The 7606-nt window shown below is 45.9% G+C and overlaps 1 long non-coding RNA gene across 1 annotated transcript; it reads right to left on the bottom strand.

The window, feature by feature from the left end:
• Nucleotides 1-537: 537 nt before the first annotated feature.
• On the bottom strand, nucleotides 538-1156 carry LOC144163776 (uncharacterized). Its single transcript, XR_013320970.1, has 3 exons — nucleotides 949-1156; nucleotides 768-846; nucleotides 538-655 (listed from the first exon to the last, which is right to left on the bottom strand). It is a non-coding gene; the product is annotated as an uncharacterized LOC144163776 (long non-coding RNA).
• Between the last annotated feature and the right edge of the window lie 6450 nt (nucleotides 1157-7606).

Raw genomic sequence — 7606 nt, 5'->3', positions numbered from 1 at the left:
ACAGTGGAGATGCATACTTGCATATCGTGTTCTCTTAAGTAAACTGATCTGTCAGGGATTGCCAAACAAAGTAACCGTGCAATGGTTGTGCTATGTCATAATGTAACTCTTGACAGGACTGAACTAAATGTGTCCAGAAGAGTCAGCAGTATACTGATTTTTTTTTGTTTGTGGTACATGCATCATCATTCTTTGCTTCACAGCAGAATGACGGTTACAGTGTAATAATCAGAATTTTCTGAAGAGAATCTTGCCCGGTCTCTATAATCACAAGGCCTCCCCAGCCGAAAAAAATCATTGGCCGACCTATTGGCGTTCCAATAGGTCGGCCAATAATGTTTTAGGCACCCAGGGCGACCCATTGGCCGACCAAATGGGCGACCTATTGGCCGACCCATTGGAACGCCAATAGGTCTTCCCATTGGCCGCCAACTTGTTGCACTTTTAGTTGGTTCATCCCACTGCCGCAGCCACTCCATCTGAGCTGCCGTTGCAGTGCGCTGGCTACCTGTATCACAAATACAAGAACTCTTGGGATGAATGAATATCTTTATTGCTCTGTTTGTATACACAGCATGCAGACAGTTCGTCGTTTAAGCAATTTTTCACAGGCCATTGTCCATGCCGTGCTCCGCTCGCCGCAGGCTGGCTGGACCTTCACAAAGTGAGTGGCAAAAGCAAACAATGGGTTAACTTTATAATAAACCGCAGTTTCGCGCATTAAAACAACAAGGCACTGAAATGTTGAGTGGCGTACGTGAGCTCACCTCTTCAACAACGTCCCGTGCATGGCGAACTGCGTTGCGCGGCGATGTCGTGAACCCGTCAATCGTAACATGAACAGCCCTGAAATATATTTAGGCAGACAAAATTAATTCTTAATAACACCGCTCACGCTATGCATAGTGAAAATGGCAAGGAAAACTCACATATAAACAGTATACTCACATAAACAGAGACACGCTTCCTTCGGTGCGAGGCTTAGCGGCGTTCAGCGTAAAGATGCATCTTGAAACACACTGCTATGGGTGTGCGACATCATCGTCGCCACTTCTCACACTCTTGCAGACCACCTTACATTTCCAATGCAGTCAGAGAAGACTGCGTGTGCAACCGACCAACACGCCTACAACCTACACCGCCAACACCACGTTGAATACCACGTCCACTGTCCGTCTATGGATTGGATTGGATCGGGGTTTTATTTCAAAACAATTTTGCTACTCGTGTCGGAAAGTTTTCATTAGTGTTTGTTTGCTATGCTTTTTTAAGGACTTTATCTTGAATTGCTGATTGTAATATCAAAATTAATTGCCTCATAAATAGACATTTGTAAAGGTTGAAGTTCTGAACATTTCTGAAGGTTTCAAATTAAGAGTGAGAGAGAGAATTAAATTTCAGCCAACTGATGTCGTAATTGAATACTATCCAAATACTATCCAAAATGGCTCCCCGATTGGGTCATCATGTTGGAGCAGTCAGTACTATTAACTTTATAGTTGGCGCCAATGGGTCCAATGGGGCCAACTGGCCATCCTAATCGAGCCAATGGGCCCAATTCGGATCGCTCCAATAGGTCCAATTGGACCAATTGGTCCAATTGGGTTTCCATTTGGACCCATTGGGATTCCATTTGGACCCATTGGGTGGCAAATTGGACCAATTGGTCGGCCAATGGTTTTTTTCAGCTGGGTCACGACCCACCAAAACAGTAGTCACTGGCTATGCCAGATCAAGCAACACCGTGTCAAGACATAGTATATAGTGGTCGAAAGCAAAGCAACTTTTTCTGTTATCCTCACACCACCATGGCAAACACAAAACGACAAGAAGCTTCTCTACAGGAAACAATGATGCGTCAGGGCATAGTATATGCTGCTTGAAACAAAAACAAAACAACTTTCTCCCGACAAAACAAACACCGCACACCACACACAATCAGAAACGAAAGTTAAAAATGACACGTTTAGTGCCACCAAGCTGTCTGAAGATGCGTTGGTTGCCCTGCTCTGCACCTGCCTGTCCTTCAGGAGCAAGAATCCACATGTCGGGGGCAGGCACCTCCTCAGCCGCGTCGTCTGTATCACTGCCCTCGTCCACTTGCTGCTGCTGCAGCTATTGTCGCCAGTCGTTCCAACAGGCAGCCACACAACACACATTGACAATGTTGGCTGCCAGAAGAGGCCTATGAAGAAAAGCTGGTGCTACTGCAGGCAAGGAAAACAGCTCTTGAGAACTGCAATGTTGCACTTCACGACAGACCACATCGAAGCATGTGCGGCATTGTACTTTTCTTCAGGTGTCTGGGGCCTGGATGACGAGCGGGGGGTGTCATGAGCCACGACTCGAACAGGTGGCCACCATCAACCCCAGAACTCGCCACCAGGCTTTACACGTCGCGCGCAACAGTGAACAGCCAGTCACACAAAGGCACTGTAGTCGGCAGTCACGGTCAGGGCCTTCATACTGGCGTCGCACACCTGAAAGAAATACATAACACAATTATGTACTAAAGCATTAAACAAGTACACAGTTTGAAAAAAGGAAAAGGTAATAAACAAGAGCAAGAATACTGGGTTACTCAGAACTGATTCATTCCGCAACTGCATGCAACGACGAACGACGTGCATGTGCCTTTTCTTTAATCTTCGTTGTTTCGCGTAGCAGGGGAATTAGAGCATGCAGGCGACCTGAGAGGAAAAATGGTTGCTTGCAACTATAGAAAGGGCCCTCCCACCCGCCTATGCGGTACAACCGGATGAACACAACCTCCCCTCCCCAACCCGCATTTCGAAATCGATAAACCCTTAAAACGAGCCGACAAGCTGAACTTGTCACTTTTTCACTATGTGTCAAGGAGGGCAAAACATGTCAGCCGAAGTGACAAGGCACCGAAGCAGTTGACACATGATGGGGGGCGGGGCGAGGACCGTATACGTTACGCATATATTACACGGTTCGTTATGAAGTCTTTTAGACGCCCAACACGATAAACCTGTTTATCTTTCTTTATAAGATTTTTTTCTTTCAAGACGCCACCCTATTCGATACCTGTGAACGTGTTCATTTTAGCTACATTTATTGACATATCTTTTCGATATTATTTCACTTAAGCGAACATAGGCCGAAGAGTTAAAAGATAATTTACATATGCATCTGCTAAGTTTTTTTTTGACACACTATTTGATCATCCACAATTGCGAAATTTATGGGAGATCACTGCCACCACACGACACCGCTCAAAACAAACGCATTTCAGTGACTGCTTTTCAGACATCGCGCTCCTTTTCCCTTCGATGCAAAACAATGGGGCTACATCATTTTTTGCTTCCGTAACAAACGTAGCCAGAAACAAGTAGTACTTAAGGCCCATAAACGGTACCTCCGGTGAGGTCGCTCCGTTCCGGCCAAAATCATTCCGGCGGCCGGAACGCCCGGCGGATGGCGGAAGGGGTTGAAACGGTCTCTCCGGCACACCGCGCACTCCGGCGCCGCTAGAGCCATCTTATTGGCCGGCGAGTCCAATGACGTGCGTGCAATGCTTTTACTTTTTTTTTATTAATGCGTGCTCGATTCGAAGACGTTTGTTGTGTACTTTCGGCGTTGAGAGGCCGCGACACGGATTTACGCCAACTTCAGTAGTGTGAGAGCAGTCTGGAAAAACTAACCTGACCTGGGCAATGGTCGTGCTTGCGCGAGAAACACGCAGCGCCCCGCGTCGTATGTTGCACCTGGGCGTCAATATTTGTGTAAAGCACAAAGCTACATAACAAGCTGCCAGCCGGCGCCCGCGCGACTGCATAAAAGCAATCGTAGGTAAAAACTGTCGGCAGCTGATTTTAAGCAACGCACGTACATACCGCGGTTTGCTTGTGCATGTTTACGCCATTTGTTTAGATACCCTTATTTATCATCGCTAGGTAGCTACTCCAGGATACTGATTATTAAAACCAAACAAGACGCGGATCTCGTTAGGGGCGAACGGATCTGATAGTACAGTGAAGCGAGAAGTGTCTAGTGCATATCGTAGCATCGCCCCGCTCCCCCGCCTACCTCCCGCTTGTCATATTCGACTCGTAGCCGTAGGACACCGCGGGACGCTGCCGCTTCCCATCATTTATTTAGCCTCCGCAGGAATTTAGATCAAGGGTCATAATATAGTTTTAAACCTACAATTTCATTACCCAACAGCGCTTGCGCAAGTTTATTCAGCTTAGATTTGAAGTGACCCCAGTTTGCGAACTGTAGTGAAGCAATATTCAGTCAACTGGGGCGGGTGGATCGCCATATCCCCCCCTTAACAACAAGTACCCATCTTCCAGCCTCTCCCTCACACAAACCCCTAACAACTCCAAAATTCCGTAAATATTTTAAAATGACTGCAAACCAAGCAGCCTCATCAAGAAATGAGCATGACTAAGCCCTAGGAATACCCATGTACGCTCCAAACGAAAAATATGACGCGTTGGGTGTGCGCAACACTTTCGAAGAACAAATCAAGGCGCAAGCCGTGCAACACACAGCGCACCTAGAGCACCTCACCAAGATAGCCGCGAGCAGACACCTATTAGACAGCCTGCGCATTTTATATGAGAATACCGTCGGCGACATCTCCACCCCTGCGGAGAGAGCTGTGAGTCCAAGAACTTGAGGAAATCCGCACGTTGTTTGTATTGACACAGCCACGTGGAGCTATGGTTTCAGCCGCTACCGACTGCTCGAGCAAAGTTCTTGAACCCTGCTCCACCCAAACACCCAAAGGAGGACGAAGAACCGGCCTTTGCCCTAGCCCTATATAGCAGATACCCAAGTGCGGAAAATGATTAGCGGTTCCCATCAAGCGATCTGCAAAAGGAAGAATTTCCAGCGGAAGGCGCAGGATCTTTACCCGCCACGAGACGAACGAAAACACCAGACCCCCGCACATGTGGCACTACAAGGCAACGAACGGGCCAACGAGGCTGCCCGAGATCTCACCCACCAGGAGCCCCAGCACACATTCCACAGACAACTCCAAAGATCGCGTCTGTTTTCGCCGAGACGTGCTTGTTCACTACAAAGGGGAAAGACGAAGCCACCCGGCTGCTGGCCCCTCGCTCAACAAGAAACAAGAAGTGGTGTGTAGACGTCTCCAGATGATCACTTATCCGAACCCAAGGCTGTACTGGCCCTTCCATTTGGAAATAGACAACGCTGGATGTAAACACTGCCCAAAGTTTGCGACCTTGGCTCGCATGCTATGGGAACACCCTAGTATACATAGACATGGGTTCGAAAATTCAAAAGGAACATTTATTATCACTAGTAAGGAGCAATGGGAAACAGTGCCGCACAGCGAAAAGCCGGAAATCCAACAGTGGGCCATCCAAAGGAAGACATCGCCAGGAGCCAAGGCATCTTGGCTGTCGTCTAGAATGCCACAGGCCTGAATAGGCCTCCCCTTTCGACCGCATAAAGTTATTTTCTCCTCCTCCGGATCGATCGGAGTTCAACATTTTCTAAACTAGCCATAGGATTTACTTGAAGTGAATTTAGTGCTACAAAATATCACGAGTTAATTGCTAATTGGGCATATTACAGAAACCTTCAGTGACAGAGAAGGATAATAGAACACTCAAAATAAATTCAACAAAACCCAAATTTAATGTCCACATGCGCCCAAATGCCCAGCTGTCAGTTGTACCACTGATGACGACCTTTGAAAGTCGTCATCAAGGACTAAACCTCCAAGGACTACGCCTATACCTTTTCTGTTGGCAAAACATTTGAACACTTGGTACATACACAAATCACCACGCACCTTGAACAAGCGGACAGTATCCTTATGCCATGTTTGGATTTTGTACCGGACTGTTCGCTCAACACGCGCTGTTACAGCCAAAAAAGGCGAAGAAAAAATTCTGGAGGCTCCGTTACATCACCTCCCTTTTTCAATGCTAATTACTCCACTCACCCATAAGACTTCACCAAATCTCAGACCTTCATTACACTCTCTATGCCGACAACATCATACTGTGGACAATTCAAGGTCATTTGGAGCCGACACGACACCTTACAGCAAGCTATAGATACAATCAACACGTATCTCATACCAAAAGGGCTACACTGCCAAGCCGAGAAGTCCGCACTACTGATGCTTTGCTTACGCACGCGAGAAAGACCTGCCGAAACCCCATCAAATTCTACTCTGCCGATTAAAAACACTCCTATCCCCCAAGTTTCTGCTCTGTGTAATCTTGGCGTTCCTTTGCATCATGATGGCCCGAGTGCTGCCCTTAGCCTCCAACTCACTAAAGCATGTTCGCAACTTACATGCCTCACTCAACGTCTAAGACACCAACACGCAGTACTCAGAGAGGATGAATCTTGCAAGCAAGCTTAAACAGGCCCTGCTGCTTAGTCGCATCACCTACAGGATGACTTATACTCCAGTCGAACCCCCCTGAATTAAGAAAATTTGATATGTTAAGGGGGAACATGGGTCTGTGGGACCAAAAAATTGCCCAAAAAAGCATTTTTTTAGGTATCGCTTTTCTCTTGATTTGCAGTTTTTCCTCCAAGAATTCCATATGTGGAACAGTGCCACCGACTTATAAAAGCCATAGAGGCCCGGTTTTAATAAAGAAATAATTATTTTCCCATAATTCCACACTTTTTCGCCTCGAGTGGTATCGCAGTGATACAAAACTCTTGAGAGGTACTATCGGCGTCAAATGAAACGCGAACACGAAAATATGAACCTGAACACACAAATAGCGCGATTTCTTTCCATGCAAGTTAAAATGACGCGTCGCTTAGTTACAAAAACAAAGTTCGAAACAGGGGATTTCCAAACATAACAATAGCAAGCGATTATATGAACTCTACGAACACTACTTTTCAATTTTGCACGTTCTGGTTCATATTTTCATGTTCGCGTTTCATTTGACGCCAATAGTACATCCCAGCATGTAGTGCAGCTAGAAATGATCATTTCTTTCGCACTGTGAAGCTGAATGTGTGCGCCATGCGATATGGGAAGCAGATTTTGCATTTTGTGTTTCAGTAGTTGTTTAATTAGCATTAATTTTAATTGGTTAGCAGTAGTAGTTCAAACCTAGAAGTTAGAGTTGGTGTAAACTCTTGTATTTGATTGCAAAACAAAAAACTGTGTCACGTTTCATTCTCCACTACTTCTGGTATCTATTCATGTCTTGCTGGCAATCTTTTGTTGAATAGTTTTTTTTCTACTGTTCCCAAAAACAATCAAGGAATTATTTTAATTAACACAAAAACTAGTTGCCTCACATCAAAACTAATTAGATATTTAAAATCAGCTAAAAAAACTGAACAAGCCTATGAAGTTTCATCAGAATTGGTTGGAAAGCAAAAAAAAAGTTTCTGGAACCAGTGTTTCCATGGAAAGCATACAAAACGGCCCTTCACCTGCCCACCTTTACACCCTCACAAAAACTCTTGGGCACCCACAACACAAACTCACTCAAGTTCACCTTCAACTTGCCACCTAGCATAATCAGAAGTACCAAGCAGGAAAATTGACCCAGAATGCAATACTGCACCGGCTAAGGAAATGATTACACACATGGTGGAGATGCGTGTTGGCTAT

Source organism: Haemaphysalis longicornis, unplaced genomic scaffold (genome assembly GCF_048455015.1).
Source record: "Haemaphysalis longicornis isolate Haplotype H1 unplaced genomic scaffold, Haemaphysalis longicornis Haplotype H1 scaffold_1, whole genome shotgun sequence".
NCBI lineage: Eukaryota > Metazoa > Arthropoda > Arachnida > Ixodida > Ixodidae > Haemaphysalis > Haemaphysalis longicornis.
The sequence above is the reverse complement of the archived record's forward strand: the minus strand, read 5'-3'. Positions and strand labels throughout refer to the sequence as shown.